The 16152-nt window shown below is 56.3% G+C and overlaps 1 protein-coding gene across 10 annotated transcripts in view; it reads left to right on the forward strand.

Moving 5' to 3' along the window:
- BANP (BTG3 associated nuclear protein) overlaps window positions 1-16152 on the forward strand; it is a 108187-nt gene that overhangs the window by 77959 nt on the left and 14076 nt on the right. The window lies entirely within an intron of this gene.

Raw genomic sequence — 16152 nt, forward strand, 5'->3', positions numbered from 1 at the left:
GCTGGAGACCCTTGGTCACCTGAGCATTGAAACAAAACCTCTGACTTCCCAGAGTTGTGCTTCTGGTTGTCTCTGCTGCTGCTGCTGCTGAGGCGGCCCAAGGTGACCCTGGGGAGGGGTGGCGCTTCCGGGCCGCTGTGTTTGCCTGCCTTTCCGTTGTGCTTTCGGGGAAGGTGTAGGGAGAGGAGCCCTGTCCTGGAGGGTCGCTTACAGCGGGGAGCAGCGCAGGGGCGTCGAGCCAGCCTCTGCCAGCGGGAGGGCGGCCTTCTCCACACTGCATCGTGGGCCCCGCCGCCCACGTTGGGCCTCACATACCGCGATCTGCCGCTTGGCGTCTGTTGGAGCAGATTAAGGGTTGAGGGGCCCCCCAAGCCCCAGGTAGGCCCTGTGAGGCTAGGCACTCAAACCCGGGGTGGAGGGGTGAGGGTGGCGGAGAGGAGAGCATGGGGGTTAGAGGTGAAGCTCCAGTTGGGCTGAGAGCACGGGTTCCGGTCACTGGAAAAATGTCCCAGTCGCACTTCTCACCCTGTCCCTGCCAGTGGGGTGACAGTCATGGTCGGATGCTGAGATGCCTCTCCCTGACCCGGACATCGAGTTGGCCGAGTGCAGACAGAACAGTCCCCAGAGGGTTCCATCGGTCAGCAAGGCCGCACGCGAGGTTCATGTCGGGTTCACTCTGGCAACACGTGCTTTCTTGGCTTTGCCGTTTTATACGTTAGAGATGTTTGTGAGGTTATGTGGACATTTTTAACCTTAGCAAGATATTTAAAAATTTTTAAATGAATTATACGGGATTAGAAGTTGACCTGGTTTGGTGCATTAATTAAGATTGATGTGATTAAAAACATGTTTAGGGAGCAGTAAATTGTGCCTTGTGTCCCTTTAGCACAGCGTCTGTCCTTCTGCTGAGACCTTTCCTCGCATTGTCCGTAAATCCTCGACTTCAGTCACGTAACAGTTTGCCTTTCTCGCCTGGAGTCTGGTTGCCTCCGGGGCTGTGCTGGCCTGATGTTCTGCCCCTCGAAATGCAGGCTGTCTTGGGGGGACAGTGAGGGTCTGTGTTCAAGCAGAAAGGTGCTGCTCTTTGAGAGGAGCGGACACGTCCGCCCGCCGTCGTGAGCGTGTGGGCAGCGGGGGCCTGGCTGCGGGCACGGTGCCGTGAGCCTCCTGCGCTGTTGGCTGGCAGGCAGGCCCCAGAGCTTGTGGGCGGAGCGGTCGCTTCAGTCGGGCTCGTCGCTGGGGAATCAGGTCATGGGGCCGCTTTCAACCATCAAGGCTTGAATTTGAGCCTCCAAAGTGGGGCCTCTGTGAGTCCAGCCAGCACACACTGGGCCTTGGACCCCAGTGGGGGCTTGCTGAGCTGCTCTCCCCACACTGTGGTTGCCGGAGGAGCTTTTCCAGGTGAGGAGGGGTTCCCGTCTGGGGCAGAGAGGGGACACCCCGAGCTGGGGCCACTGCTCCCCGGCCGGCTTTCACTCGTCCCAGCTCACCGGTGGGCCAGGTAAACCCGGCTCTGGCTCCAGGTCTGTCCGCCCTCCTTAGAGCTCGGAGGTGCACTGCGGGTGTGAGTCTGCCTTCGGGCCTCGAGAGGCGGCCTCACCGTTTCCCTCCCGACTCCTCCTGGCCGTGCGTGGGCAGCAGGGTGGGGTGTGGGACAGCCCCACCACGTGCAGGGGGCGTTCCCATCTGATGTTGTGCCTGGGCGCGTGGCAGGGCCTCCCTGCCCGTCCCAGACACCCGCCTTTCCCACCGCTGTGCTGTCTTATCCACAGAGGGTTTCTGCTCACTCCCAGGCCCTTAAAGCACCGCGACGGGTTCTGCCCTGCTTCAGCCGCTCACGTCCGGGGCTGGGTGACTTTGCAGTAATGCATGACAGTTTCGAGTGCTTTCTCTTCACACCGCAGGACTGTGTACTGTCGATAACTGTCTGAATTTGACCCCAGTCAGCGGGGTCCCCGGGTGCTGGCCGCAGCAGGTGCTGGGCCTTCAGGGATCCGACCCTTAGGAAGGGCGGGGAAGGCTGAGGGTGATGGTCTCAGACCGGGGGCTGGCTCCCATGGAACCACAGCGCCTCCTGGCTTCTCAGAAATCACCTGCGACTCAAACAGTGGGCTCTCTGAATTTGCATGGTGAAGTTTGGGTAAAAACGTGGCCATGGCTTTATAGGGAATATCTGGGTATTCAGTTTAGACAGCAAGAGGTACAGGCTTTGGTTCTGATGAATTTGATGTGGTTGAAGATTTAGCCAACTCAAAATAATCTTTCTGATTTCTCTAATCAGTTGGAGGAAAAGCAAAATAATCTTACTCAGTTTCGGAGGTGGCAGTGCAGTTGTAGAACTAAATCTGGAAGTATAGATGTTACACGGGAGGTGAGCTCTGAGAATTGGAGGAAAGAAGTGGCTGAAAGAAGATGTTTGTTCTGGAAATGCTCTCCGTGTCACATTGGCTTCCAGGAGGCAGATCGTGGTGGGGAAGCGGAGGGCATCCTCCTGGCAGGAGGCGGGTGTGGGTCCGGGCAGGCCCTGCTCTGTGGCGGGGCTCTGTGGGGTCACAGGCGCTTCATGTCAAAGCCACACGTCTCCTGGGACGTGTGTGTGTGCTTTATTCTTTCCCTCTCACTTCTCTAAAGGTCACTGTTTTCTTGGGGGTCGGGTTGCCTGAGGCGTCGAAGTGTGTTGTTTCACTTAGAGCTTCACGTCTGGCCCCTCAAGTGGAGACCACTGCTGAGGAGGGAGCGGGTATGGGGCCGAGCGTGTCCGTCACATCCACGAGTGTGATCCCCGCGTTGGGTTCATCTGGGTAATTCAGGAAGATTCCGAGGGGACACATGCAGTGACACAGACGAGGCGCTGCCTCTGCTCCATCTCCTGACTGTTCTGCTTTGAGCGTCTGAGCTGCTCAGCGTGCGTGAGTTCAAGGGAAGCCGGGTGAGTGGCTCATCTCGGCTCGGTCGTGTTCGGGGGGCAGCAGACGGCAGTGAGACCGTAGGATTGGGGACCCGCGTTGGCGCTGGCCTTGTGGCACAGAGGCACCTGGCTCTGAATCTGCCCCGGTTAGAGCCAGTCCCGAACCAGTCACCCTTCAGCTGTGTAGACGAACGCATGCCGGGAACCACGCGCTTTGTTGTGGGACAGTGAGCACTGGGGCGCGTCCCTGCGCTGCTGGGCTAATCGGCATCTGGTTGCAGCCGTCTCTTGCTGGACGACCCCCGCCCCCACCGCCGAATTTGGGACCAGAGAAGACAATCAGTTATTATCCTTGGGGCTTCCCTGGTGGCGCAGTGGTTAAGAATCCACCTGCCAATGCAGGGGACACGGGTTCGAGCCCTGGTCCGGGAAGATCCCACATGCCGCGGAGCAACTAAGCCCGTGCGCCACAACTACTGAGCCCGTGTGCCACAACTACTGAATCCCGCACGCCACAACTACTGAACCTGTGCTCTAGAGCCCTCGAGCCACAACTACTGAGCCCGCATGCCACAACTACTGAAGCCTGCGCGCCTAGAGCCCGTGCTCCACAACAAGACAATACACCGCAATGAGAAGCCCGCGCACCGCAACGAAGAGTAGCCCCTGCTCGCCACAACTAGAGAAAGCCTGTGCACAGCAACGAAGACCCAACACAGCCAAAAACAAATAAATAAAAAATAAATAAAAATTATTACCCTTCACCATTCGGGGTTCGTTGGGCCCAGCGGGAGGGAGGTAGTTCTGCTCCACGTCATGTCACCGGGTCGTCTGGAGGCTCGGGGCTGCCCTGTCCAGGGGATCCCTCCCGGGCCTGGAGCTGGGCTGTCCCCCCAGCCCCTCGGTTCTCCATGAAGGCTCCCCCGGTGGCCCAGGGCCTCACAGCACGGTGGCAGGGTCCGTGGGGCGGATGTCACCAGCTTTTGAGAGCTGGGGTGCAGACGTGCAGGCCCCATGGTGACCACGCTCCTGAGGGCGGTGTGGGATGTCCACGCCCTGGTCTGAATCCAGAGGATGTTGCTGGGGAAGAGGGATGTGACATCTCTCGGCATCCATTCTGAGCCCGGCGTGGCTTGACCGTGAGCTCCTGAAGGGCAGGGCCCGTGTCCTTCACGGGGAGGCAGGGGCCTGCCTGAGTGCCTGGAGCAGCCCAGTGGATTTCCATGGAGACGGTTACTGGGTGAATCACGCACCACGAGCCCCGGAAATGAGCCTCCCCGCTCAGGCTGGTGGGCTGGAGGTTAGTCTGTCAGTGCTGGCATCGAGATCTCAGCCCACCCACCCGAGTGGCATAAAATCTGCATCGAGAAACTTGACACTTATTAACTGTGTGCTTTGTTGGGTCAGCTTGGCTGATGGTAAAAGTTGGGTGCATTTTTTATGATTATTGTGTATTGTTAAATTTTTGTTGAACTGTTAGAGCAGTCTTAAAATGTCTTTTTCTGCATTTAAAGAATTGAGATTTTTAAAATCTAGATTTATACGATTTCTAAGTTTTGCATTCTGTTCATCTTGGTTTTGGGGGAGTTTAAGAAAACAAAGCAAAGACCGCAACATTTATTCGTGTGACTAAGAAGCAGTGCTCCCGAGCAGGCTGTCTTGGGATAAGCAGCAGCTGCTGCTTGCTGACCGCGAGGTCCCCTGGCCACCGTGTCTGCAGCGCCTCTGTTTCCAGGGCTCGTCAGCACCCGAGGGCAGGCCCGTTCCTGGGAGGGCGCTGGCACCTTTGTTTTAGTTAATACTGAGTTGTCACTAAAGGTCAGAACACAACCCAGGAGGAGGAAGCTGGGCCCCCCTGCACCTCCAGTGTCATGCTCCGGCCTCCCCACCATGTGCGGGTGACCCATGGGCGGCATGGCCACCCCTGGTGCCACAGCCATGGGAGGAGCCAGCCCGCTGTCCACGGGGCCGGTGTCCCTTTCTGGAGCTGGACGTGTGCCCCCTCCGACATCCCAGCCCCTCTTGTGTTGCTGTTGATGATGTGAACTAGGGGATGTTATTCCCCGTTACACGTGGGGACAGTAGGCAGTGACTCTTCCAGGGTTGTGCGGGGAGGTCAAGTCCAGGATGGATGCAGCCCCCAACTCTCATATGAGTCCTCAAGCCCCCGCCTTGGCTCCAGGTCTCTAGAACACGGTCATCACTGCTGTTGTCACCGCCACCACCAGGACTGCACAGCCACTGTCACCTCCCCCTCCACTGTCATCACTACTGTTGTCACTGCCACCACCAGGACTGCACAGCCACTGTCACCTCCCCCTCCATTGTCATCACTGCTGTTGTCACCGCCACCACCAGGACTGCACAGCCACTGTCACCTCCCCCTCCATTGTCATCACTGCTGTTGTCACCTCCACCACCAGGACTGCACAGCCACTGTCACCTCCACCTCCATTGTCCTCACTACTGTTGTCACCGCCACCACCAGGACTGCACAGCCACTGTCACCTCCCCCTCCACTGTCATCACTACTGTTGTCACCTCCACCACCAGGACTGCACAGCCACTGTCACCTCCACCTCCACTGTCATCAATACTGTTGTCACTGCCACCACCAGGACTGCACAGCCACTGTCACCTCCACCTCCATTGTCATCACTACTGTTGTCACCTCCACCACCAGGACTGCACAGCCACTGTCACCTCCACCTCCACTGTCATCACTACTGTTGTCACCTCCACCACCAGGACTGCACAGCCACTGTCACCTCCCCCTCCACTGTCATCACTACTGTTGTCACCTCCACCACCAGGACATCACAGCCACTGTCACCTCCCCCTCCATTGTCATCACTGCTGTTGTCACCGCCACCACCAGGACTGCACAGCCACTGTCACCTCCCCCTCCACTGTCATCACTGCTGTTGTCGCCTCCACCACCAGGACATCACAGCCACTGTCACCTCCCCCTCCATTGTCATCACTGCTGTTGTCACTGCCACCACCAGGACTGCACAGCCACTGTCACCTCCCCCTCCACTGTCATCACTACTGTTGTCACCTCCACCACCAGGACATCACAGCCACTGTCACCTCCCCCTCCATTGTCATCACTGCTGTTGTCACCGCCACCACCAGGACATCACAGCCACTGTCACCTCCCCCTCCATTGTCATCACTGCTGTTGTCACCGCCACCACCAGGACTGCACAGCCACTGTCACCTCCACCTCCACTGTCATCACTACTGTTGTCACCTCCACCACCAGGACTGCACAGCCACTGTCACCTCCACCTCCACTGTCCTCACTACTGTTGTCACCTCCACCACCAGGACATCACAGCCACTGTCACCTCCCCCTCCATTGTCATCACTACTGTTGTCACCTCCACCACCAGGACTGCACAGCCACTGTCACCTCCCCCTCCACTGTCATCACTACTGTTGTCACCTCCACCACCAGGACATCACAGCCACTGTCACCTCCCCCTCCACTGTCATCAATACTGTTGTCACCTCCACCACCAGGACTGCACAGCCACTGTCACCTCCCCCTCCACTGTCATCACTACTGTTGTCACCTCCACCACCAGGACTGCACAGCCACTGTCACCTCCACCTCCACTGTCATCACTACTGTTGTCACCGCCACCACCAGGACTGCACAGCCACTGTCACCTCCCCCTCCACTGTCATCACTACTGTTGTCACCTCCACCACCAGGACTGCACAGCCACTGTCACCTCCCCCTCCACTGTCATCACTACTGTTGTCACCTCCACCACCAGGACATCACAGCCACTGTTACCTCCCCCTCCACTGTCATCACTGCTGTTGTCACCGCCACCACCAGGACTGCACAGCCACTGTCACCTCCCCCTCCATTGTCATCACTGCTGTTGTCGCCTCCACCACCAGGACATCACAGCCACTGTCACCTCCCCCTCCATTGTCATCACTGCTGTTGTCACCTCCACCACCAGGACTGCACAGCCACTGTCACCTCCCCCTCCACTGTCATCACTGCTGTTGTCACCGCCACCACCAGGACTGCACAGCCACTGTCACCTCCCCCTCCATTGTCATCACTGCTGTTGTCGCCTCCACCACCAGGACATCACAGCCACTGTCACCTCCCCCTCCATTGTCATCACTGCTGTTGTCACCTCCACCACCAGGACTGCACAGCCACTGTCACCTCCCCCTCCACTGTCATCACTGCTGTTGTCACCTCCACCACCAGGACTGCACAGCCACTGTCACCTCCCCCTCCACTGTCATCACTGCTGTTGTCGCCTCCACCACCAGGACATCACAGCCACTGTCACCTCCCCCTCCATTGTCATCACTGCTGTTGTCACCGCCACCACCAGGACTGCACAGCCACTGTCACCTCCACCTCCACTGTCATCACTACTGTTGTCACCGCCACCACCAGGACTGCACAGCCACTGTCACCTCCCCCTCCACTGTCATCACTACTGTTGTCACCTCCACCACCAGGACATCACAGCCACTGTCACCTCCCCCTCCACTGTCATCAATACTGTTGTCACCTCCACCACCAGGACTGCACAGCCACTGTCACCTCCCCCTCCACTGTCATCACTACTGTTGTCACCTCCACCACCAGGACTGCACAGCCACTGTCACCTCCACCTCCACTGTCATCACTACTGTTGTCACCGCCACCACCAGGACTGCACAGCCACTGTCACCTCCCCCTCCACTGTCATCACTACTGTTGTCACCTCCACCACCAGGACTGCACAGCCACTGTCACCTCCCCCTCCACTGTCATCACTACTGTTGTCACCTCCACCACCAGGACATCACAGCCACTGTTACCTCCCCCTCCACTGTCATCACTGCTGTTGTCACCGCCACCACCAGGACTGCACAGCCACTGTCACCTCCCCCTCCATTGTCATCACTGCTGTTGTCGCCTCCACCACCAGGACATCACAGCCACTGTCACCTCCCCCTCCATTGTCATCACTGCTGTTGTCACCTCCACCACCAGGACTGCACAGCCACTGTCACCTCCCCCTCCACTGTCATCACTGCTGTTGTCACCGCCACCACCAGGACTGCACAGCCACTGTCACCTCCCCCTCCATTGTCATCACTGCTGTTGTCGCCTCCACCACCAGGACATCACAGCCACTGTCACCTCCCCCTCCATTGTCATCACTGCTGTTGTCACCTCCACCACCAGGACTGCACAGCCACTGTCACCTCCCCCTCCACTGTCATCACTGCTGTTGTCACCTCCACCACCAGGACTGCACAGCCACTGTCACCTCCCCCTCCACTGTCATCACTGCTGTTGTCGCCTCCACCACCAGGACATCACAGCCACTGTCACCTCCCCCTCCATTGTCATCACTGCTGTTGTCACCGCCACCACCAGGACTGCACAGCCACTGTCACCTCCACCTCCACTGTCATCACTACTGTTGTCACCGCCACCACCAGGACTGCACAGCCACTGTCACCTCCCCCTCCATTGTCCTCACTACTGTTGTCACCTCCACCACCAGGACTGCACAGCCACTGTCACCTCCCCCTCCACTGTCATCACTACTGTTGTCACCTCCACCACCAGGACATCACAGCCACTGTCACCTCCCCCTCCATTGTCATCACTACTGTTGTCACCTCCACCACCAGGACTGCACAGCCACTGTCACCTCCACCTCCACTGTCATCACTACTGTTGTCACCTCCACCACCAGGACATCACAGCCACTGTCACCTCCCCCTCCACTGTCATCACTACTGTTGTCACCGCCACCACCAGGACTGCACAGCCACTGTCACCTCCACCTCCACTGTCATCACTGCTGTTGTCACCGCCACCACCAGGACTGCACAGCCACTGTCACCTCCCCCTCCACTGTCATCACTGCTGTTGTCGCCTCCACCACCAGGACATCACAGCCACTGTCACCTCCCCCTCCATTGTCATCACTGCTGTTGTCACCGCCACCACCAGGACTGCACAGCCACTGTCACCTCCACCTCCACTGTCATCACTACTGTTGTCACCGCCACCACCAGGACTGCACAGCCACTGTCACCTCCCCCTCCATTGTCCTCACTACTGTTGTCACCTCCACCACCAGGACTGCACAGCCACTGTCACCTCCCCCTCCACTGTCATCACTACTGTTGTCACCTCCACCACCAGGACATCACAGCCACTGTCACCTCCCCCTCCATTGTCATCACTACTGTTGTCACCTCCACCACCAGGACTGCACAGCCACTGTCACCTCCACCTCCACTGTCATCACTACTGTTGTCACCTCCACCACCAGGACATCACAGCCACTGTCACCTCCCCCTCCACTGTCATCACTACTGTTGTCACCGCCACCACCAGGACTGCACAGCCACTGTCACCTCCCCCTCCACTGTCATCACTGCTGTTGTCACCGCCACCACCAGGACTGCACAGCCACTGTCACCTCCCCCTCCACTGTCATCACTGCTGTTGTCGCCTCCACCACCAGGACATCACAGCCACTGTCACCTCCCCCTCCATTGTCATCACTGCTGTTGTCACCGCCACCACCAGGACTGCACAGCCACTGTCACCTCCACCTCCACTGTCATCACTACTGTTGTCACCGCCACCACCAGGACTGCACAGCCACTGTCACCTCCCCCTCCATTGTCCTCACTACTGTTGTCACCTCCACCACCAGGACTGCACAGCCACTGTCACCTCCCCCTCCACTGTCATCACTACTGTTGTCACCTCCACCACCAGGACATCACAGCCACTGTCACCTCCCCCTCCATTGTCATCACTACTGTTGTCACCTCCACCACCAGGACTGCACAGCCACTGTCACCTCCCCCTCCACTGTCATCACTACTGTTGTCACCTCCACCACCAGGACATCACAGCCACTGTCACCTCCCCCTCCACTGTCATCACTACTGTTGTCACCGCCACCACCAGGACTGCACAGCCACTGTCACCTCCACCTCCACTGTCATCACTACTGTTGTCACCGCCACCACCAGGACTGCACAGCCACTGTCACCTCCACCTCCACTGTCATCACTACTGTTGTCACCTCCACCACCAGGACTGCACAGCCACTGTCACCTCCACCTCCACTGTCATCACTACTGTTGTCACCGCCACCACCAGGACATCACAGCCACTGTCACCTCCCCCTCCACTGTCATCAATACTGTTGTCGCCGCCACCACCAGGACTGCACAGCCACTGTCACCTCCCCCTCCACTGTCATCACTACTGTTGTCACCTCCACCACCAGGACTGCACAGCCACTGTCACCTCCACCTCCACTGTCCTCAATACTGTTGTCGCCTCCACCACCAGGACTGCACAGCCACTGTCACCTCCACCTGCACTGTCATCACTACTGTTGTCACCTCCACCACCAGGACTGCACAGCCACTGTCACCTCCCCCTCCATTGTCATCACTACTGTTGTCACCTCCACCACCAGGACATCACAGCCACTGTCACCTCCACCTCCACTGTCATCACTACTGTTGTCACCTCCACCACCAGGACTGCACAGCCACTGTCACCTCCCCCTCCATTGTCATCACTACTGTTGTCACCTCCACCACCAGGACTGCACAGCCACTGTCACCTCCACCTCCACTGTCCTCAATACTGTTGTCGCCTCCACCACCAGGACTGCACAGCCACTGTCACCTCCCCCTCCATTGTCCTCACTACTGTTGTCACCTCCACCACCAGGACTGCACAGCCACTGTCACCTCCCCCTCCATTGTCATCACTACTGTTGTCACCTCCACCACCAGGACTGCACAGCCACTGTCACCTCCCCCTCCACTGTCATCACTACTGTTGTCACCTCCACCACCAGGACTGCACAGCCACTGTCACCTCCCCCTCCATTGTCCTCACTACTGTTGTCGCCTCCACCACCAGGACTGCACAGCCACTGTCACCTCCACCTCCACTGTCATCACTACTGTTGTCGCCTCCACCACCAGGACTGCACAGCCACTGTCACCTCCACCTCCACTGTCCTCACTACTGTTGTCACCTCCACCACCAGGACTGCACAGCCACTGTCACCTCCCCCTCCACTGTCATCACTGCTGTTGTCGCCTCCACCACCAGGACATCACAGCCGCTGTCACCTCCCCCTCCACTGTCATCACTACTGTTGTCACCGCCACCACCAGGACTGCACAGCCACTGTCACCTCCCCCTCCACTGTCATCACTACTGTTGTCACCGCCACCACCAGGACTGCACAGCCACTGTCACCTCCACCTCCATTGTCATCACTACTGTTGTCACCGCCACCACCAGGACTGCACAGCCACTGTCACCTCCCCCTCCACTGTCATCACTGCTGTTGTCACCTCCACCACCAGGACTGCACAGCCACTGTCACCTCCCCCTCCATTGTCATCACTGCTGTTGTCACCTCCACCACCAGGACTGCACAGCCACTGTCACCTCCACCTCCACTGTCATCACTACTGTTGTCACCGCCACCACCAGGACTGCACAGCCACTGTCACCTCCACCTCCACTGTCATCACTACTGTTGTCACCTCCACCACCAGGACTGCACAGCCACTGTCACCTCCCCCTCCACTGTCATCACTACTGTTGTCACCGCCACCACCATGACTGCACAGCCACTGTCACCTCCACCTCCACTGTCATCACTACTGTTGTCACCTCCACCACCAGGACTGCACAGCCACTGTCACCTCCACCACCGTCACCTCCCCCTACACCACCATCACCACCATCAAGGGATCAAACGAGTTTTGATGATTGTGAGCTGTGATCTGTCTTCTCTGCCTCGTTCTGTGGAGACCAAAGTGACAGAGCTCCCTCTGCCTGGCCCTTAGGAGTTTTATTGGGGGGAGGTAACTTAAGCTAGGAGTGTGTGAGAAAGGTAAGGGGCAGATCCACGTGCTGTTCCTTGCCTGTCGCATCGTTCATTCAGTAGGCACTCAGGTGTGGAGCAGAGCCGTGAAGATTCACAGAGCTGCTTCCGGAGGGCATGTGGATCCAGGCGATTCAGATCTAGTGAGATGTGAACGCTCACTTGGTCCCAGCGCCATTGCCAGGCAATATTGTATCTGTTGGAACATCTGAATCTGGGTCAGTTTTTTCTCCATAGTTGGGAGATTTTCAGCCATATGGGGAATCTTTAAAGACTGGAGCTTTAGTCATGTTGCTTACATTGTGAATCACAAAATGGTTTAGTACTGTTTCAATTAGATTTTGGTAGATTTTTATTTTTATTTTTTTACAGTTGTGGTTAACGTCATCTAAGATGTGTATGAAAAAAGTTGTCTGTCTGTCTGTAGGCTGAACGACATCAGGACACTTGGAAACCTGGGAGTTGTGTGTGTTCTGGCAAAGCCCGTCTCTGCAATAATGAATATGCCGCACACACACACACAGAAACACACACATGCATGGGTCACGTGTTAAAAAAAGGCAACACGGTGATGTGTCCAGGTTACTCTCATCCTGCATCTGTGAGATAACTTCACCAGTATCTAACTAAACAGCCCTGGCATTCTCGAGACTCTTAAACCTCTCTCGAGTTCTTTGGCATTTGTGTCCATCCTGATACTTTGCTTAAAAGTAAATTTCAGTAGCTCTCGGAACTTTTTCCATAAAATGAGGCATTATAAACCCAGCTGGGAAAAAGATTAGAAGAGATGGGAAGTATCCAACATTTTATGTGTAGGACGTTTTTGGAGTGTAGGCCTTTTTTGGGGTGGATGAGAAGAAGGGCTGTGTGTGTGTGTGTGTGTGTGTGTGTGTGTGTGTGTGTGTGTGTGTGTGTGTGGTGTGTGTGTAGGGTGCCTTTATCTGTAGCAGTGAAACAGTGTCTGCCATTCCCAGGGGCTCTAGTCCACTTTTAGTGGTCTGCACGCCAGGAGAGCAGTCTCAGCCTTGCAGATGGTACACACTGTCACTTCACTTCTTTTTTTTTTTTTTTAATATTTATTTATTTATTTATTTATTTATATTTTTATTTTTGGCTGCGTTGGGTCTTCGTTGCTGCGCGCGGGCTTTCTCTAGTTGCGGCGAGCAGGGGCTACTCTTCGTTGCTGTGCGCAGGCTTCTCATTGCGGTGGCTTCTCTTGTTGCAGAGTACGGGCTCTAAGTACGCAGGCTTCAGTAGTTGTGGCACGTGGGCTCAGTAGTTGTGGCTCGCGGGTTCTAGAGCGCAGGCTCAGTAGTTGTGGCGCACAGGCTTAGTTGCTCCGCAGCATGTGGGATCTTCCCAGACCAGGGCTCGAACCCGTGTCCCCTGCATTGGCAGGCGGATTCTTAACCACTGCGCCACCAGGGAAGCCCTCACACTGTCACTTCACTTCTAATAAAAATGTTCCCTTCAAGAAAATACGTTCCTTCCAAAACACAGACGCACATCTTGGAGAACCTAGGTAGCTCAGGGAATTAACCCCTCATGGAAAAGCCTTCTCTACCAGAAATGGTGGAAAATATCGTTTAAATGAGAAAAGGCCGGATGTGGAGGGAGTTTGGTGTTGAGTGGTTCCCCAAAATACCCTAGAAGAGTCTCAGAAACAATGGCGCGTCTCCTGCCGCCCGGCCGTGGGAGCCGAGTGTGGCGCTGCAGGCTGTCGCCCTGCCCGGGGCAGCTGGCCCCGTCGGGACCCGGCGGCGTCTCCTGCTGCCGGCTCCGTTCCTCGGGAATCCTGGTCCCCAGCGGGGGTGGGGCTGCCGGGGGGGCACCCGACTCCCAGGACTCACTGTTTGCCACCTCCTGGGCCCATGGGAGGTGTGGCTGAGGATGACCAGTTAGTGACGCTGGCATGGCAGTCCAGGCCTGTCATTTGTCCCTGGAGCTGGTGACAAACAAGACGGTTTCCTGTCGGACAAGGCCAGGAGGAGGTTGACAGAGGTTTGGGCTGGGAAGGATATTGTAATGGTGTTTTTAGAAGAAGTTGCACCACGTGGTTACTTACGTGTACGGTTCCAGTATTGTAGGTCATTGGAGTCACGATGTCTTTGGAGGCTCATGTCAGTTGAGGCTGAGTAGCTTTGCAAGAAAACCCCAAAGGCCCTTACGATTGTTTGGATGCATCGCCCACGGCCCTGAGCCCCTTTGGTCAAGCCCCACCTCAAAGGCTTTGACTCCAGACGGTCAAGGGAGGAGTGACAGGCTTTAAAATTCGAGAATCGTTTTTGATCAATTTCATCATTTTCAAATATATGTTTAAAATGTTAAGTTAAATAGCTTTAATGCTATTAGATCCAAATTTTGTTCATTTCCGTTCTTCACAGTACCCAGTGTAGTATCAGTTGTCAGTACTCAGTGATTCCTTGTTGATGAATGAATACAATAGTAATTATTTCAGATTAGCATTAGTTAACTGTAAGATATGCATGTGAGTTGAAAGCATTTTGATACACTTTTATTTTTAAGCCTTTTAAAATGTAGCATATGTTCACTGATGATTTTAGTCATGAGTAATAACTTGGAAATGTCCAGAGGAGTACTTACTTAAACCTTACAGCTCAGTAGGCTGAAAAATTGTGACTCTGACTAATTCCAAATTTCTTTTTAGTGAGGCCTAAGTTGTAGAACTTTTTCTGCATAAGGAAGGTTTGGTGATTGCTCTGGGCTCTCCTGAAGCTTTTCTGTCACTGTCTGTGTTTTCCGTGAAGGGCGTGCGTGCAGCAGGCAGTGGAGCCCATGCCTGGTGCTGGACCAGTGTCCCTGCCGTTTGGGTGATGGTGCAGAGCAGCTAAGTACCCCAGCAACTGTACTCCAGACGCCGTCAGGGCAGCTGCTGTCTGTTGGAAGGAACCGAGTTACCACTCCTGCACCAGGAATTTACTTTCTGAATTTCTAGCTGTGGAGGAGGGTGGGTGGAAGGCCAGCCCTGTAATGGGGCTGCCCCGTGAAGTGCTGGCCATTTTTCCAGATGGTTCACTCCCTTACAGTCAGAGAAATAGGGGATGGAAAGTACCCTTGGGGACGTTTCCCTCCTGTTCTGCCCAGCCCCGGCTTTTCCCCGAGCAAGCCCCAGGAGCTCTGGCCGTCCATGTTGTAGAGACTGGAGGCTCGCTCTGCGTGCTCTAGGTGGAGTCATGTGTGGACTCTGGTGGTTGCAGCCCAGAGGGGAGTCGCTGCACCGGGTGAGGCGTCTGAGTTTAGACAGTGGATCTGGGCGGGTGGGGTGCCGGAGTTGGCGCTGGGCTCTCCCGGCGCCACGGGTCTCCAGGGCTTGGAGGTCTCAGGAGGACGTGGTGGAAGTTGCAGGAAGCTGAGCCGGGGGGCCGGGGCCACCAGACGGGCCTGTGGTGTGAGAGCTCTCACGGGGCTGGGACACGAGTGAGCCCTTGAGCCACTCAGCAGAGTTACTGCAGAAGACAGACCTTTCAAGCACAATGTCATCTCCCACTTTTACTGCCTGTGAGGGTGCACTTCAGGGTGACCGTTGGCTTCGTTGTGTGTTCGTGAGGAATCTTTCGTCTAGAAATCACAGGCCCGGTCTGATCAGGGCGCCCGGGTGTGGGCTCAGGCCGCTGCTCCGGCGGGGCTGGAATGCCTGGCAGAGTTGGAGGACGCGGTCGGGCCCCCAGCCTGGGCCCCGTGGGCGTTGTGTTCAGACATTTGACCCCCCGCGAGGCAGGACCGGCGCCACGCTCACGTTCGGGCTCCATGCAGCTCCAGAGCAGAGGTCGATTTGTGGTCAAGAAGATTCCGAGGAATCGGGACGGCTTCCCCTCATGCTGAGTTTCCTCTCACACAGGGACTCAGGGGGACATTTGCAGGTGTACTGGCAAACTCCACTCCCGTCTTTCTTTACATCTCTTCTGAGGACTTACAACCCCCTAATGAAATGAAATCCGTGTGACATGCCACTGGGCTTGGACTGGAGAGAGAGGGTAGCACCTGGCACCCCTGTCAGGTGTGTGAGAGAGGAAGAGGGAGGGAGGGACTGAAGGACCCTTGAACCGATAGGCATGCTGAGCGTGACAGGCATTCAGGGTAGAAAACTAATCTAGAATTATTTTCGTGTGTAGGCAAATACAGTCACTGATTTCAAGAATCCGGGCAATGTTTCTTGCTGACGCCAAAGTAAAACGAGCAGACAGCTCCTCAGGTGGCCCCAACCCGGCTTCAGAGCTGCCCGCTGAGCTGCTGCTTTCAGCCCCGTGCCCACGTAACGTTCCCATGTTGTCCCCTTGCTCTATAGACACGCCC

This window comes from Balaenoptera physalus (genome assembly GCF_965194825.1).
Source record: "Balaenoptera physalus genome assembly, chromosome: 19".
In the NCBI taxonomy this organism is placed as follows: Eukaryota; Metazoa; Chordata; class Mammalia; order Artiodactyla; family Balaenopteridae; genus Balaenoptera; species Balaenoptera physalus.